Here is a 17,883-nt window from a genome sequence, read left to right as displayed (position 1 = left end):
GATGACGGAGATGTGCGAGGGAGAAGGAAGAACGGACGAAGACTGGACCTCGGCCACGTCATGGGGACAGGGTCGGGGACATAAGAGAAGGGACCACCGACCTAAGCATGTAGGCAGAGTGAAGGGCATTTAAACGGGGACGGGGAAAAAAAAAAATGATGGCAGTGGAAGGGGTAGATCGACAGACCGAAGACCAGGAGGAAAGCGAGGGAGAATGTGGCCTGGTTCGGAGGCCGAGCAGCAGGCGGGGAGCAGGGAAATCATCAGCAGGCGCTGAGAGAGCGGCAGATCCAACACATTCTTCACACACCTCAGCGGTAATTTCATATATTGGAATGTAGAAGAAATAACGAGAAGTCCTACCCAGGACCAAGTTCTGATTAACCAAAATAAACTGTCTGGGAGAGGAAAGGTAACAGGAACCCCAAGGAAAATTACTGTATCTCCTTGGGGTTTTACAGCCAAGCAGGAGAGTATGTAATTTGAAAAATTCTAAGAAAAAGAGTCAGAAAAAAAATACATAGAATTCCAAGGGCAAGGACTTTGTGAAAAAAGAAAACAATTCAAGAGAGATCCAAGTTTCTTTTAAAAAGTAAAACTGATTGTAGCATTATAATCCAAAATAATGCCTTTGGGTTTGGGGGTTATAGAACAACATTTCTATATTAAGGACATTTTAGAAATTATGAAATTTGTAAGTGAAATTAAAACCACTCTTAATTCCATTAACCAAAAATAATCACTTTCTCTGTAATAAATAATACATTCTATCTTTTTCCCTTAACTTAGTATAAGCGTATCCTTGTCCTTTTAATTTTCGTTGAAAACACGACTCTCCACCGCTGCGGTAAGTGTCTGTCACGTGGATTGATTCTAACGCTGGTTTAAACGCCCCCTCGTTGCTACATTAATAATGTACGGCTATCACAAACAGCGCCGTGACAAACGGCTTCACGCGCCTTTGCTGGCTGGTATCTCTGCCACGGCACGTGCCACGGCCCCCTCCTCGGCAACTATGGACGGCAGATGTTCCGGCCTGGACCACTCAGACAATGTTCCTGGCTGGCTACGGCCCTTGTCTAAGGAAAATACTACAAAGCTTACTTTCGGTTATCCTTGAGAACGGAGCAAAACAGATGAAAACCTTTAGGTTCTGTTTCACGCACTTTCTGCTTGGCCTGAAAATGCACGAGAACTTGTCCAGAGAACTCCAGGATACCGTGGCCCTGAGGAACTATTCTTATGCTAATTTCGTTCACTTCGGGTTGTGCTTATCAGAAGTTTGGCCCATGAGCCCTTTCGGCCCCTCTCTCGTCGTCTGAGAGGTTAGCAATGCCATAGCCTCTATAAAGCAAGATTTTTGTCTTTTATATACAAGGCACAAACATGGGGGCGGATATATAAGACATGGAAGTACAACTAACTGTGTCCTGCAAGTCGTTTATAAAATTGCCAAGACCAAGGTAAAGAGCAGAATCGGGAGCCGGGACAGTCAGGTGACAGGGCACAGAGGTATGCATATGGCAGGTGGACAGCAAAGGTGGCAGACGGGTCAAGAGAACGGACCTTGAGCCAGAGGTCAACGGCCTGGGGGGCCAAGGGAGGAGGGGGGCGTCGCTGTGTCCACAGGTCAGTGAACTTGCTGGTTGGACGCAGCTCCTATGAAGCCCAGTGCCGCCTGAGACCTTCATGGGACCTGTGAGCAAATCCCTAGGGAAGAGTCTCTGTGACAGCCCGAGCCACACCTGCAATGAACTGTCGGACGTAATTAAAGGCTGGTGTCCGACGCTGGCTTCAGAAGGTGAGGCAGGAAGACGTTCAGAGAGGAGGGCCCACGAATCTCAGAGCTGGGCCTGGGGTCAGCTCCGTGGGGGCCCTGTTAAAATACGGGCACTCCCCCGGGGCCTGAGAACCAGCCCTGAGAACCTCCCAAGCAGTAGCTCGAGAGGACTCCACAGGAGAAGGGAGGGGCCTTTAAAAGTGCCCGGTCACTCCACGAGTCGACGACGGCTCTCTCACTCACATCGGTCATGGCCACCACCTCACAGAAGGGCGCCCCATCTTGGGCCTCTGGGCTGGGGACAGGGGCGGGCAGGACTGGGCGGGGGCTCAGCGGCTCGAGTCGCAGCCCGCCCTTGGCAGAGGCTGCGGCTCGTTTTCTTTGGCTGGTTCTGACTACCTGCCTAAAAGCGCTGCAGCGTAGGAAGGAAATTTTTCAAGAGATTAAACTATTATTGTTTCCTGTGTGGCTGTCTTCGCTGGGGGATGAAAAACGCTTTAAGGGCACTTGAAAGGAGATTTGTCTGCAGAGCAGGGCCGCTGCGATCCGTCTCCCCTTCCAGTGGAGATCTGGCAGATTTCCTCAGGAAAGCGGTTGGTTAGGTGGGACCCACGGACTTACCCGGGGCCTCAATCTAAGATGTCGTAAAGGTGATTAATGGCGCACTCACCATCGGAGGGAGTTAAAGAGTTTATAAAAGCTATTTTTAACAGTTTGGGAGAGGGGAAAGAACTCATTTGTCACTTTGCCAACGTGTTTCAGTAGTTAAAAACCTCTTTGTGGCCCCCGATAATTCATGCTACCGACTGTTAAAGGTCGTTGTAGTCTCTGATTTTATAAGTTTGTTTGCAAAACCGATTTGGTGTGTTTTGCCATTTATAGCAAAGCTCAAGAGGGAAGGAAAATCTAAAGCATTTCCATGGTGATCAGTGACTGCGGCTCCTGGTAACACGTAGGCACAATAAACGAGTTTCCTTTTACCTCCTGCCTTGCCGTTTATGCCTCTACCATGCAAACAGCAGTTGATGGAGGGCACTCTGAGACAGCTTTTAGAGCACGAGCAAAACTAGCCTGGGATTCCCAAACCAGGGGAAAGCAGAGTGGTTCAAAAGGTCGGCGACGGCACTGATGGCCACTGGCAGCGTCTGGCACGCCTCGGCGACGTCACGTTACTCAGAGATGCTCCAAAACGTGAGTGGAGGAGGGACCTTGTAGAATTGTCACGTTTTGGAGCATCTCTGGGTCATGTGACATCGCTGAGGCGTGCCAGACGCTGCCAGTGGCCATCAGTGCCGTCGTCACTTTCTGAACTACTCCGATTTCCCAAACTAACCAACTTTGTTTAAAGGAGCATGGATGATCAACCCTTTTTAAAGCTCAGTTTCCTGTAAAGTAGCCACCAAATTCTCTGAAACTGTCATTTAAATGTTGGCCAAAGGATGCAGTAATGCACTCAAGAGTATTTACTGAAAGTGAACGTTGTCGTCGTTGGGTAGATGTCTGGGCATTTCAGGGATGGTGGAAACACGAAGGAAGGGGTGCTTCTCTAATGTGGATACTGCGGCTGGGCTGAGACAAGGGGTCAACTATCAAAACACAGTCAATTGCTATCGACTCTTTCGAGTGACCAGCAAAAACAAATGAGATGGATCCTGTGATCCTTGCATCACTTTGTACGTTGACTGTGATCGACATGGGAACTCTGATGTAGTACAGGGTATCCACTGATCGACTCATTTGTTCAGCGAACATTTATGGGGACCAGGTAATGTAGTAAGAATACTGACCACTGCTCAGAGCTGGGCAGGCAAATACGAGCGAGGGCTCAATAAGCAACACAGCGAGCCCAGCAAATAAAGAAGGTTCTTACCAAAGAGTGAGATAAGTGATATGACAGTATGTACACATGCACTCGGCCTGGGTCAGGGAGAGGTAAAAGGTTCCCTCCCAGAGTGCCAGAAGAGAGTATAACAGTTATTATCACTAACTAGGAGCTTCTGGTTAAGAGCCCGACACAGAAGTTGCAAGAATGACCCCCTCTCAGGTCCCACTGGCCTGAACTTAACTCTGATCACCATGCCTACCTGCAAAGGAAGCTGGGAAATGTAGTCTCTGTAGGTTGAGATGCCATATCCCCCTGAAACGATGGAGTTTCTATTACGAAAAGAAAGAAAAAGGGAACAACTATTGGAGGACACTCGGCCATGTCTGCACCTGTCATTTTAAACTGTTGTCAGGCAGGAGTCCAAAAGGAGCCAAAACACCAAAAAGGATCGACAAGCAAAAATTTCCTGTTGAGCATGCTAGGCACAGGGCTACATGCTGCAGAGTCCACAACGAAGAGTGAGACCCTTGATCATTATTTTACATTGAAATTGCTTATAATTTCCACTTAATTTTTATGATAAAACTTAATCTAGTTTCACATTAAGACAAACGACAGTACAATGTGTATAGGGTTCGATCAGAAAACAGCAGGGAAGTTGAGGGCAAGAGGAGCCGAAGGAGATGAGGTCACCTTCAACGGTCAAGGAATGATGGCGAGAGCCAAGATGATGCCTCGAATCAGAGCCGGCTGCTTTCAGGGGCTCTTTCCAGCAGAAGGCTGCGCTTTATTCATTTGCGCCCCCAAATGCCTTGCATAGCTCATTTCCTGGCATTTACTGGGCTCCTGATTGTGTTGCAGAGACGGAAAGGACATTTTATTTGAGTTTAAAATAACCGGTGTCTACAGGCCTGTCACCAAAGGGCCATTTGACCTTGGTCCCTCCATCACAGGGTCTCAATTTCGACTTTCAAGATATATACGTGACATATAGACACAGCACACAAGGCCGAATGATGACATTCCTCATACGGCTTTATTAATCTCGTGTTGCCTTACTAGGCCACACCGCCCATGGTACATAATGAATTGGTTTCCACAAACCTTATAACTATCTTGTGCCTGACTCCCCCCCCCGCCCCCCCCCCAGAGATTCCAGAAGGAACACGGCTTTGCCAACTTGCTGCTCTTAGTACCAGTTTGGACTTCTAACCTCTGGAACTACGTTGTTGTGAGCCACCAAGTGCGTGGTATTTATTACAGCAGCAAGAGAAGACCAGTATCACAGAGTCACACTAGTCGTCGTATCTAAAAACGACAATACTCTTCAGCAGCTTTTCAGTGCCTTCGGGATAAAGCCCAGAATCTTTATGCCACCCTCCCTGCTGCTCCCCATTGCCACCGGCTGAACTTCTTTCGGCTCCCGAAGGGGCCACACGCCTCTCTTCTCATGCTAGAGCACCCTGTCCCCTCTCCCTGGAGCCCTCCTCCGCTTCCTCTGATGCACTCCACCTCCCAAATTCGACCTGCAGACCGAAGGCCGGTTCCTCAAAGCGGTCTCGTCGGAGCCCTCGGGCGGGTCACATGAGAGGCTCCCGTGCTCGGGCTGTTTCCCCACTCCGAGTGGAGTGCGTGTCCCACTGCCACTGTTTATGCCCCAGGAGACTGCAGACTCCTCGCAGGAGTCTCTTGTTTACCATTGCACCTTCCATACCTGCCACACAGATGCGAATTTGCAAAGTGAATAGATGCATGAATGGATAAGAGCCAATGACGTACCTCAGGAAGAAAGCCTCTTCGGCCTGTATCTGGTCATTTTCTACATTCGAACACTTGCTTTATTGTATAAAATATTTTGACCTCTGAAATTCTGATTCCTTGACCTAAACAAAAGAAAAAAAAGCCACCCCCACTATTATGCATCTTATTATAATTAACCTTTTTTTTTACAAATTGCGGGCTGTTACGTTTTTATCTGGTAAGATTTTCCTGCTCTGTAAGATCCCCTACAAGGGGCAGGCCGCCCCTCCCGCCACTCTGTATTTATTCATTCCAAGCTGAATATGAGTCACTGAACCCAGCAGAACCAGTGACTAGAGGTGTCCACAATGGCCACAGGATCAGCTCGCCCATCCAGGAAGATGACCCTGCCGACTTCCCATGGCTGAGCCTGCATCTGAGGCGTCTCCGCTGTGGGTGTGAAAGGCGTGGAGCCCTCCCGCTCCGTCCTCTCGGCTCAGCACCCCGTCCTCTCGGCTCAGCACCCTGTCCGCTCGGCTCAGCACCCCGTCCGGTGGGGGCCTCCCCTCCCGCCCCCCATCCATCCACGAAGCTGCTAGAGAAGGAGCTATGACTACCTTCTGGGGCCTCGTTTTAGGCCAATCAGAATTGCTCCCTGGGAAATTTAAAACTGAGAAAGGGAGCTCACTTTCTCCTATTTCCCACACTGTGGACCAAAGAAGCTAAGAAAAGAAAATCCAGTCCAGGGAGGGGGGTAGGGAGGGAGAGAAGGAAGACAGACTCAGGTGGAAAAGAAAAAGACGATGTCTGCAGGTCACTCCTGTGCTTGTCTTTGGGTCCACGCGGCACCCCAACAACCATTTAACAAATGCTCCTTTGGGCCCAAGTTAGTTTAAGTTGAGTTTTCGTCACTCACAGCCAATATGTACATGTTCATAGAAACTCCCGCATCCAACCTCTCTTGTGTCCACTACGAACACATTGGCGACTGCGGCCCAGGGGTAAGTCCATCCATGGCCATGCAGAAGCCGGTGCCATGTTGTGGGGAGCGCGCTCTGTCTCAGAGAAGAGTGGAAGATCGCCCACTTACCCAACGAACAGGACACGACTTCACACATGCGCAGCAGCCACAACAGGGATTACAGGAAACTATTCTATGAAGGGGGACGTCAACCCAACCTCTAAGGAATCTTTGTCAAGACCTTTTGAATCTTTACTGGAGCGAGCGTTAAAAAAATAAAATAAAAAATAAAAAAATAAAAAATAAAAAAATAAAAAGCCAAGGAAGGATCTGTTTACAACTTACAGCAAAAGCTAAAATCCTACTCTTCCATCTTTCTCAAAAGCTCCCATGCATAGCAGCACCTCCGGACTTCCAAACCCTCCCCCGCCCTGCCCGATATGGTCCACTGTCACTCATTCATTCAACAAATATGTATTATGCACCTACTATGTGCTGATGAGCATTTGGAGAACGAGTCAAGCAAAACTCCTGCTCTCATGAAGCTTAAATTTTACAGTAGGAAAATAATAATGGCCTAAAAGTAAGGAGCTGGGGATATGAGGACAAATGTAAATAATTATAATAATTATAATAATAAATTAGGTGTTGCATATGTGCACACGCGCGCACACACACACACACACACACACACACACAAACTGAGTTGGTGTGGAGACAATGTAGAAGGAAGACATCTCCAGGCCTAAAGCTCGCCCACCCAGCACACTCCCTGTCGCGGAGGAAGTCCTCAGTCAACATCCCTTTAATGGAAGCGTGAGCACGTGCTGAGGGGAGAGATGGTGGCCCCAAGTCGCTCTTCCAGCCTCAGCCTTCTGCAGCCATCTCCTTGGTAACGTCAAAGAAAGAGCTCGGCGGACTTTTCAATGGCCGAGCTTCCTCCTCCGGCAACACGTCCTCAGGTATGACTGTGGGCAGCTCGGGGCGATGACAGAACGCCATGCCTCCCCGAGCCTCGAGAACACACAAGCTGGTGACGGCTGGTACGACGAGGAATCAGCACGATCGAGGGCGCGCCCAGGCGGCCGGGCTCATCGCGCCCCCCTCCCCCCGGGAGATGTGCGGTCGCAAGGGAAGTTCTGTGGGATCCGAAGGCTTCACGCGGCCCCTGACCCAAAAGTCACACTCACGTCCTGCCTGGAGTTAGGGTCAGTTCCTGCGGCCACCCTTAGCCCTCCAGTCAGATCCCAATCACAGAATTCGCCACGCGTGCCTAGCTAGGGCGACGAATTTGGTCCTCCCCAGGCAAGAATCTGCAAGCAGGACCACTCTCCAGACGCATGGGTCCTAAGACAAAGCACATCCTGTATCCCTCCCCCATCTCGCCGCCACCGGTGTGCCTCAGAGAAATAGTTAACATCCATGGCCATTGTGAGGAATAAAAGGGGTCAAAAAAATAATAATAAAAGGAGTGAAAGGAGAAAAAAATTGAAATGAGGACGGTAGCTCGCACACGCATAAATGAGCCTTCGACTATTTTTCCTGTCAGTCGAGGCACCACCTGTGTGTGTGGCATGACCAAGCCCATCCACCAGCAGCCACGCCGGGATCTCCCATCCTCATCCGAGGGCGGGAACATCTATCGCCCTAATGAAAAGCCCTCCTGGGGCCAAGGAGCTAGTTTTCATAAATCGGTCATCTCCAAACATCATCCGGTACCATCATGAAGGAGTACGCGTAGATTTCAGCTCACCGGAAAACCTGAAACTTCCTAAAGTAGCGTGGGACAGAAAAATGGAGGAGGCAAATGATGAAGTAGAAAAATATATTCATACAAATTCAAGAGAGAGGCATATGTATTAAATTAATCGCATAGGAAAATGATCGAAAAGGAGAGGAAGAAAAAGGACATTTCCTGAGTTAAAAAGGTCTATAAGAGGCCTGGGGCAGGACACCCAAACCTAAAATAGCTCTCCATGCCGTGGGTTCTGCGGTCTTTCAGCAGAAGTTAACTTTTCTGGCAGAGAGTTTATAACTGAACTCCAGTGTGAAATATTGAAAAGAAAATGACTACAGAGGACTTATTTAGACCTTCCTGGCAAGACCCGAGTTGGAGGAGAGGAGGGAAAGAGCTGTTTATCTTGACAGAGGATTTCCTTAGCAGAACATGGAAAACATTCTTTTTTGTCAAATATGGTTAATAGTCACCCAGCGACACAAAGAGTAGTTTCAGTAGCTTAAAAATCAACGTGGCGTGACGGGAGAGGTGTGACCGTGCCCCCAGGGACAGAACATGGGCTAATTCGGGACCGTGTCTTGACAGGGACAGTGTTGTTGATGAGTGCGTAGGAAAAATATCATTACTAAAATCATCACTACCTAAAACTATCATTACCTAATGCACTTTCCACCAAGGAAAATGTTGTCACCTACTTAGTAGGTAACGTAGACATGACCAACCAAAAATTAGGCAAGCAGCAATATTCACACATCCTCAAAAATGCCTTGGAAGACACGGCCTCCTTTTCGAACAGGAAGAACAGGAGATGCCTCGCCCAGTCTAAGGACTTCCCGTGACCCAGATCTGCAGCGCTCTGTTAGCTTCCTCCCTACGCTCTGTGGGTATCTACCCTGGAGGTAGGGGGCCTCTGAACGGAGCATCTATGATAGAAACAGCAGGGGATAATGGGAAAATCTTCGATTTGGAACTTGGTGCCAGTCTTGACTCTGCCACTAACTAGTTAGGTTTCCCAACACCAGTCAGAGCCCCTCTGGGTAACAGTTTCCTAGAGATCTTTTCAACTCCAACATGTAAACGGTCACAGAGTTAGAAAGTTCCTTGAAGATCATCTATATTAGAGATAAATCTCTGGATTGAGCCACTATCGAGTCAAACACCCATAGTAAGGTTTTATTTTGTTTCCTCATTAAGGGTTCCTTTTTAGTCTCCAGATTTCAGAATTAAGTCAAGGAACATTTACACATGGTTTATTGATTTGCCCTTTCCTCTACCCATACCTCTTAAGACACAATTTTCTGTATCTTTCCCCTGTATACACCAAAAAAAAAAAAAAAATTAAATTAAAATAAAAATAATTTTTTCTTGAATTCTTTGAAATTCTAATTACCAAAAATGCTCTTCTCGTCCTCCTAGGGTACAAAGGGTCATTCGTTATTCCTGGTCAGAATTGTATAAACTCTTTGTGGTTTTCATATACTTTCTTCTACAAATCAAAATAAAAATCTCAGGGTGCAGGGAGCATGCTTCTCTCTCCAAGGTGCTGGGCGATGCTCAGCTCATTCCGAGTTTTGGAATTCACGTGACAAAAACCTGAAGTATCAATTCTAAAACGAGACCAGGTACTTGGCAGACTACATACGTGGAAGAGCTTATGACTGGCATGGTCGATTTCAAATATGGTTCAAAAACGTTGTAGCCACTCCTGTCAGGGGTGAAGTCTATAACCCCACCTCTTCCCTTTATTCTGGCCATATGACTTGCTGTATCCAAATAAAAGGCAACAGATGTGATGTTGGGCCACTTCTCAGCTTGGTACACTAGAGGCTTGCAGCTTCTGCCTACTGTCTAAAGAATCCGGCCACCACCACGTGAACTGGCTCTGCTAGCCTTTTGGAAGATGAGGGACTTTTGGCACAGTCACCCCGTCACCCCAGGCTCTAGCTGACCAATCATGTGAACGGGGCTACCTGGGACCAGACAGCACCTGGCTGACCCATCAAATGACCGAAGGCTCACGAGCCCAGCCAAGATCAACCAAGTTCAAACCAGACCAAAGTCGCCATCTGGAAGAATCATAAGCTAAATAAATAGTTTTTTAGGTCATTTGATTTGAGGGTTGTTCATTATGCAACAAAAGCTAACTGATATATCTAGTTTTAACAAAGGCTGGTCTAGATATTACGATGCATTATGTTTTAGATAATATTAGAGGCAGTCTGCCCTCGGTGACCTCCCTGCCCACTCTGCTATTGCGCTCAGCCTGACCTACACAGCACCCTCTCTCTCTAAGGTACTGCTGTGTCCTGCTTTCCCCGACCTTCCCATCCCAAAGGGAAGAATACAAACAAAACCAATTTGAACAAATATATGAACAGGAAGAGTGTTTTCAGATGTATTAGCTCATTAGATTTCACATGATTTTTATAAGAACCTGTGAAATAATAAATAGCATCTCCATTTATTATAGATTAGGAAACTGCAGCTCAGAAAGGAAAAAGCTTGTCTGTGGCCACTAAGTGGCCTCTCAATTCCAAATCTTACACTCCATCCCTCTTGCTAAAGTAGTTTATCTTCATCCAGGGTGCTGACATTTCAGAAAAAAGAATTTGCATTCCTGGAGGACTGGCCCTGCTGAAAATTTGAGCATGGATTGATGCAGGAGATTAAAGAAAACATTTTAGGGAAAACATTTTTGACATCCCTTGAGTTACACGATTTAAGATGGTGTTGGCTCCTCCCCTGCCAGAGGTGAAGGAAGGAACCCACATAAGCAGTTACCCATTCGGAAGGTATCGTGCATCGCCGTTCGTTGAAGGATGGCTTAGGGACTTCCCTTGGAAGAGGGTGTCGCTGTCGCTCACTCGCGAATGTAAACTTAAGCCAACGGTTCTCAAAGTGGTCCTCCGGCCAGGAGTGACAGCTTCACCTGGGAACTTGTTGAAACTACCAGTTGGAGGGTTCCACCCAGACCTGCTGAATCGAAACTCGAGATGGGTTTGAGGCACGTGTGCTTGAACAAGTCCTCCGGGTTGGTGTGATGCACACTGCAGTGTGAGAACCACGGACTCGGTGCGTGGCACCTGTCAACCCAGGGCCTCCCCCGGGCAGGGCTTGGCAACCTGCAGCCTACGGGCCAACTCCAGGCAGCCGCCTGTCTGTGGAAATAAAGTTCCTCTGGAGCACAGTCCTGACGTCCTTTCGCACACCGTCTGTGGTGGCTTTCACGCCACAAGGGCAGAGCTGAGTTGAGATTGGCACTGCATGGCGAATGAAGTCAAAACTATATACTCTCTGGCCCTTTACAGAAAAAGTTTGCCAGCCCCTGGCCTGGAGTTCGGCTGCATTAAGGTACAACGCGTGAGAAGGGAGGTTTCATATTCGAACACTGTGAGATGTCATACCGGCCCTGCCATCAACTAAATGTGCTGCCACGAGCATTTCACTCCAACACCATCTCAGGACAGCTCCGGGGGCCACCCTCGTTCCAGGACCCTTCGTGTGGGTGACTGAGGCTGACTCACCTTCCGCCCTGCTCATTCTTGCTTCCCCACCTCTCTCCGACAGGTGCTGCTTCCAAGGACCCTCCCCAGTGGACATCCTGCATGCCAACATCTGCTCGGGGCTGGCCCCTGAGAGAACTCCATCCACGGCGACCCCAGACTTGGAGATGTTTGGAACCGTCTGACGCAAGGTACTGTGGCCAGCAGAATAACGTCCTCTCAGAGGTATCCACACCCTGCGGCATAGTGCCTGTGAACCTTACCTGGCAAAAAGCGACCTTGCAGATGTGAATAAGTTAAGAAATATGAGACAGGAAGGTTATCATCCTGGATTATCTGGGTTGTACCAACTAACCACATGAACCCACAAAAGCAGAGAACATGTTATGGTCCGAGGGAGATATGGCCGTGAAGAAAGGCTCAGGGAGTTACAACACTGCTGGCCTGAAGACAAAGAAAGGGACTGTGAGCCAAGGAACATGAGTGGCCAATAGGAGCCGGAAAAGGCGAAGAAAAGGATTCTTTCCCGAAGCCCCCGGAGGGAAATGCAGCCCTGGTGCATTCTGATTTTAGCACAGTGAGACCCAGGTTGGATTTCTGACCTACAGAACTGTAAGATAGCACTCCTGTTGCTTCAGGCCACCCATAGGAAACGAATGCAAACAGAGATAACCATTGAATGTAGAATTCACAGTGAGAGCCTAGAAGGCCTGGTGGCACTTCGGGCAGGGCGGGGTCACCCTCTGGTGTCTCCTGAGAAGCTTTTGCGCTTGACAATCAAGACAGATGAGCCACTGCATTAAGATTTCACAGACAGAAGAGTGAGTAAGTAAATAAATAAATAGATAAATAAACAAATAAGGAGTCAAATGTGGACCTCGGACTTGAAGCCGTGAGTCACAAGGACAGATGCATCCTCGCAATGGAGCTGCTTCTCCCAGAGGCCACTCCATGGGCTCCAAGTTGAGGGACACAGGAATTTCTCGTTTTGTGATCATCCGTGATTCTCCCGGCAGCGCTGAGGAGCCCCCCCCCCCCCCCCCCGTTAACAACGAGGACTCTGACAATCACATCTTTTACTAAGAACTACGCATCAAATTTCTGTAGCTTGAACGCCGACTTCTGTTTAGCACAGCGAGGCGTTCTGACAAGTCGAGGCAAGGAAAAGCAGTGAAGAACCATCGGGTTGGGACAGTCCGTTGGTTAGGGCTGAGGCATCGGGCACAAACGGTGCTTCGCAGAGTCTCGTAGTCGTTCAGGACGGGATACGACTGCCTGCCCGGCAGTTTCCACGATTTCGCAGGTCGTCAGAGCTGGAAAGAACCTCGGAATCATCTCATTTAATTCCATCTCTTTTTTTTTTCCTTTTTTTTTTTTTTTTTTGGATGACGAAACTAAGGACCAACCAAGATGGTTACATTATTCGCCCAAGACCCCACAAGCCGTTCACATAGGCCCCAGGACTCAGCTCCTGTCCCTTGACTGCTGGGCCACTGCTCCCCGACTCTTACCCCCCTCCGGCTGGCTGGGGTTCCAGAGCAGACAGGGCCAGATTCAGACAAGCCTAGATTATGCATGTGGGGGCTTCAAGCCAACCAACAATGTGAATCCTTTCAACAATAGTCTTTAAGTATTTTTCCTACATTTTTTCAACGAGGGCAAGATTCATTTACGTTAATAAAAAATTATATACAGAAATCAATTCACCCTAGCAGTCCAAACCAGCATCCATGTTTTAAAAGAACCCTGGTTACGTAGGTTGCGGCACAGAGAAACCAGGGCTAACTTGCACATCGCTTAGACTGATGTTTAAATTCACGGTTACAGCTCAGTGCTAAGGGCACCGGCCCACCTGGCCCATCCCTTACTCCAATTCCGATTGCGAGAGCTCCTTCAGGTCTTGGTACATGGGAAAGGGAAGATCAACGGGATGCTTGGGTCCAGCCTCAGCAAACCACCAGGCAGTCACAGAGGAGAATGGGCAGTTTGGGGAGATGCCAAGGGAAGACCCTCTGACCACAGGATCCAGGTTTGTCCTCAGAGTAGGCTCCCCACCCTCATGCCTATCTCTGTGGAGCTTGCTACAGTAGACAGTCTCCATTTTGGAAAAGAGGAAGGATCCCAATGCTGAAAAAACGAGCCCCCACTAGCTCCCTACGCCCAAGAGACACAAGAAAAAACAGGGGCTCGAAGAATCGATTCTGAAATTGGACCGCCAAGATAACTCATGGGGAAAAAAAAAAATGTTTTCCTAATTGAAGCCTGGTAATTTTGCTAACAAAGAAACACACTATTTACATTATTATAAGTCAACTTTTATTCCAAACCCTTTCGCTATGCACATTACCAAAAATTTGGCTCCTTTCTCCAAAGGTCGTAGTAAATGTCTCCACTGTTTACTAAAGAGCCAGTGTTGAAGAGCAGGAAAAAGTTTATAAGCTGCTAATGAGGCCTTAGCACCCTTTGAGGGACAAATAGCTCCAGTCAGCAGCTCCACAGAGGCGAAGGAGCTCTGTGCCCAGCAGGGCGCAGCCAGGAGGCAGGGTCCCGCAGTAACGGCTAGGGAGCCGGGCCAAAGGGAGGTCTGAGTTAATCACCATTCCTCGGACTCAGTATAAGGACATGCTAAGCCTCCTACCTCTGGTCTGCCAAACACGAAAGCAGATAACCAGGGGGAAAAAAAATACAACAGGAACAGCTAGACAATGACTGTCTTACGCCACTTCTCCTTTCGACTGAGGGGAAACGTTTCTGAGAAACAGACATAAGAAAGACCAAGTGCCGCCTATCCGCTTGTTTCATTCATTCATTCAACAAGCATTCGTCGAGCTCCAACTCTGCACCAGACACTCCTGCAGTTGCTCCCTACGCAACAGTGCACAAGATCTTCGAAGTCTCTGCCCACGAAGAGGTGATACTCTGCTGGGAGAGACAGAAAAACAAACAATCAAATAAGTACCGAGCATGAGGTTAGGCAGTCAGAGGCACTCAGAGAAAAAGCAAAGCCAGATAAGGAAACAGACCCTGGCGGGAGCCGGTGCTTCGGAAAAGGCGTCTCATAAATCTCCACCCAAGGAGGCGCGGCTCGCCTAGCGAGCTAGGGTAAGAAATCCAGATATTTTTCTTAAGTTGTCAGAAAATAAGTGGAAGGCTTTGAGTAATGGAGTGATACGATCTGATTGCAGTTTTGCAGGATCACGTTAGCTGCTGCGCCGAGAGTGAGTTTTAGGGGGCGAGCGTGGAAGTCAGGGCTACGGGGTAAGGAGGAGACGGTGCCACAGGCGCGTGGTCACGCCGAGCAGTGCGCGCAGATCCGCGGGGTGGCGGAGGCGGAGGCCGCAGGCCCACTAACAGTTTGCGTGCACATTTGGAGGAAAGAAAGAAACCGAGGATGACGCCTCTGTTTTGGTGTGGCCGAAATGGATGGCGGTGTCATTTATTAGAGGATTCTTGTCTCCTGAACCAGACGAGAAAAAGACCTTTTCACGTATGGACTTTCCTCGGTCTCTATTGTCTAGCGAAGACAGAGCGAGCTTGGACGTGTTCCTAGGCAGACAGACATGGCAGCCTCATTATTTCATTCCGGCCCTCGTCGGCTGTAACTTTGGGAGCACACAATTCATAAATAAATTTGCAGTAGCCTATTTCTCTCTCTTTTTTTTTTTTTTCCATTTGATTGAAATCCTGGGCACTGGTTTCTAGGAGGATGATGAATTTGGCTAGACCTTTTTCACATTTATGCAAGACTAATATGGTGTTATCTAGGACACGAAACAGATGAGAAATCATGCCTGCCGGACCGCAGCTCAGACGCGGCCCCGCGGAAACGGGCGAGACGCAGGAAGGCGCTGGGACACGGACGCCGGGCGGCCCTGCGCCCCGCGAGAAGGCGCCCCAGTTCACCCAAAACGCTGCGCTGACGGGCAGGGGCCGGCAGTGAGGGGGGAACCTGGGCACGCAGCAGTCGTTGTGTTTTAAAGGCGAATTTATTTAGCGCTGTTCAAGAGGATACTACTTTGGAGAGGCAATTAGCCAACTCAGGAAAATCAGCCGGTTCAATACTTATCGGGGCACCGCTATCTCGTGCCACGGAGGGGACGGGGGGAAACGAAGCACACCTGCTCACCTCCCCTGGGGCCCTGATGGTGTCAGCAAAGTGAGTATAAATCATGAAAAGCTGGCACAAGAGAAGTGCGGGGTACCGTGGGAGCTTATTCCGGGGAGACCAGTGTGGTCCAGGGAGCCATGCTGAGGCGGGAAGGCTGAGTGGGTATCAACAAGGCCAGGAGAAAAGAAACCCTGCAGAGCAAACAACAGCGACCAGAGCCAAGAGGGACAGGATGTGGCATTCCCAAGGACCTCTGAAGAATGAAAGGGAGGGGACCTGGGAGAGGGAAGAGGAGGAAGAGGTTGGCAAGGGCCAGGTCCAGTACTTGGGGCCTGAAAGCCATGCCTGTGGTTTACTCCAAAGGCAGCAGGAAGCTACAGAGTGATTACAAGTGGAAGGATGGAGGGCTGGGTCTTTCCCGACGGCTTGGGCAGCAAGATGAGGGGAGATCACGGGGACAAGAGTGCTCGTGGCTAGAGAAGGAGCAGGCATGACGAGGCGGGGCCAGGGAACGCGCTGTAAGAGCTGACGGGAAGCAGATGGCAGGACCAGGCAATGGCCGGGCGAGTGACCACGTGCAGGGCTGGGCAAGCAGACAGCAGGGTCGGTAGGGTTCCTGGGGTTATGGCCTGAGCATTTTACCACCATGGAAAACTCCAGAAGTTTGTGTGAGCCACTCCACTCAATTCCAGGTCCCACCCTGGGTTTAAAAAAAAAAAAAAAGCAATCTAGAAGGAAGTTCAAAGAAACCAAAGGGACAAAGAGACCACTTGAGGGCCTAACAGATCTAGAAAGCCAGAGAGAGGTGAAAACGTAGTCGCGATCAACAAACATAATGAAAGCCCCCGTCCCTGTCACAAGAGGGATGGACCGCGCGTGGGACTCGGCATGGATTAGAGGACCGAGGTGTAGCCACGTCTGGCCAGCGCTTTTCTGGGGGGCCGCGAGCGAAGGCATCGTTCCAGGTGGGGTCCCCACAGGGGTGGGGCAGATGCCGGCAGCGGGAAAGGCCTCGGCCGTGCGGAGCTGGAAGGGGGCCTCACTCCGCTGCGCGGGGGTGGACCGCGAAACCAGGACAGCGCAGCCGCGCGCAGCTGCCCACTCCTGCGTACTCATGGAAACACCAGCGATGGGTCCTGACGCGCAGGGGTCCGGCAAAAGGGAGGGCGCACAGCTTCCTGTCTAATGACTGACGTGCACGCTCTGTGACGCTTTCTGCTCACGACCCCCTCTCAACTCTGAGACACCGAAGTTACTGTCCAGGCCGCAGGCAGGCTCAAGGGCCGGAAGAAGGGTTGATACATCGCCCGTGAGATTCCACAGAACTCTTCGCCACGGGAATTCACGAGAAATATTAAATGAATGGGTTACGGCTAGAATGAATCCCTTTGCCCTATAAGTACGTTTCCCCATTGCTTAGAGTCTCTTATGGGAGAGAAGTGGGCCTCAGTTTACCCCTCTTGCTGCAGGAGGTCATATTACTGAGCCATCCACACGGTGGCGAGACAGCATTCTGATCACCCAACATGCTGGCCAGGCAGTGGCTTGCTCTCAAAGGGACATCCGGATGACAAGTAAGTCCTGTTTGCACGAGGAAGAGCAAGGCAGTGCGGCGAAACTCGCAATAAACCCGAGGTGTCCCTGCTCCTCGCGCCCACGGCAAGTCTCCGTGGTCTTTCCCAACTCAGAGTCAGCCACTGAGTCAGGGAAGGAACACACAGCAAAATAAGGAGTAAAAGGGAGGTTTTTTTTAAATATGACTTTGAATGTGGCTTTTCTTATTCAGAATCTACAGTCCGCATTTCCGGAGGCCACGCTTTTGAGCTTGAATCGCCCATGTCCTAAACGCTTAGGAAAATAAGGGCTAGTCGACTTGTTCTGTGGGTCCCAGATGCAGCATCGAGTTAACCAAGATCCTCAGCTCTCCGCCCTTTACGACCGGCCTCAGCGCCTGCAAAGCCCCTTCGGGTTTGTTCTCCCCTTTGATCCATGATCTGCACCCCATCCCGAGCTTCCCCCCACCCCGAGGAAGTGTTTGCTGAGCCCTGAATCTGCGCCTGCCCTTTTAAAATATGCAGAACCATCATGCACAAGTGTTTTAAATTAATAGTAAATTAATGTTTAAGTTATCATTAATAATCACAAATTCTCCGCATTGTCATGGGAATTTCTATTTTGTGGCTTCTCTCTGTTACCACACACACACACACACACACACACACACGCAC

This window comes from Rousettus aegyptiacus, unplaced genomic scaffold, assembly GCF_014176215.1.
Source record: "Rousettus aegyptiacus isolate mRouAeg1 unplaced genomic scaffold, mRouAeg1.p scaffold_m13_p_4, whole genome shotgun sequence".
NCBI classification, from domain to species: Eukaryota; Metazoa; Chordata; class Mammalia; order Chiroptera; family Pteropodidae; genus Rousettus; species Rousettus aegyptiacus.
Note: the sequence above shows the minus strand (reverse complement) of the source record.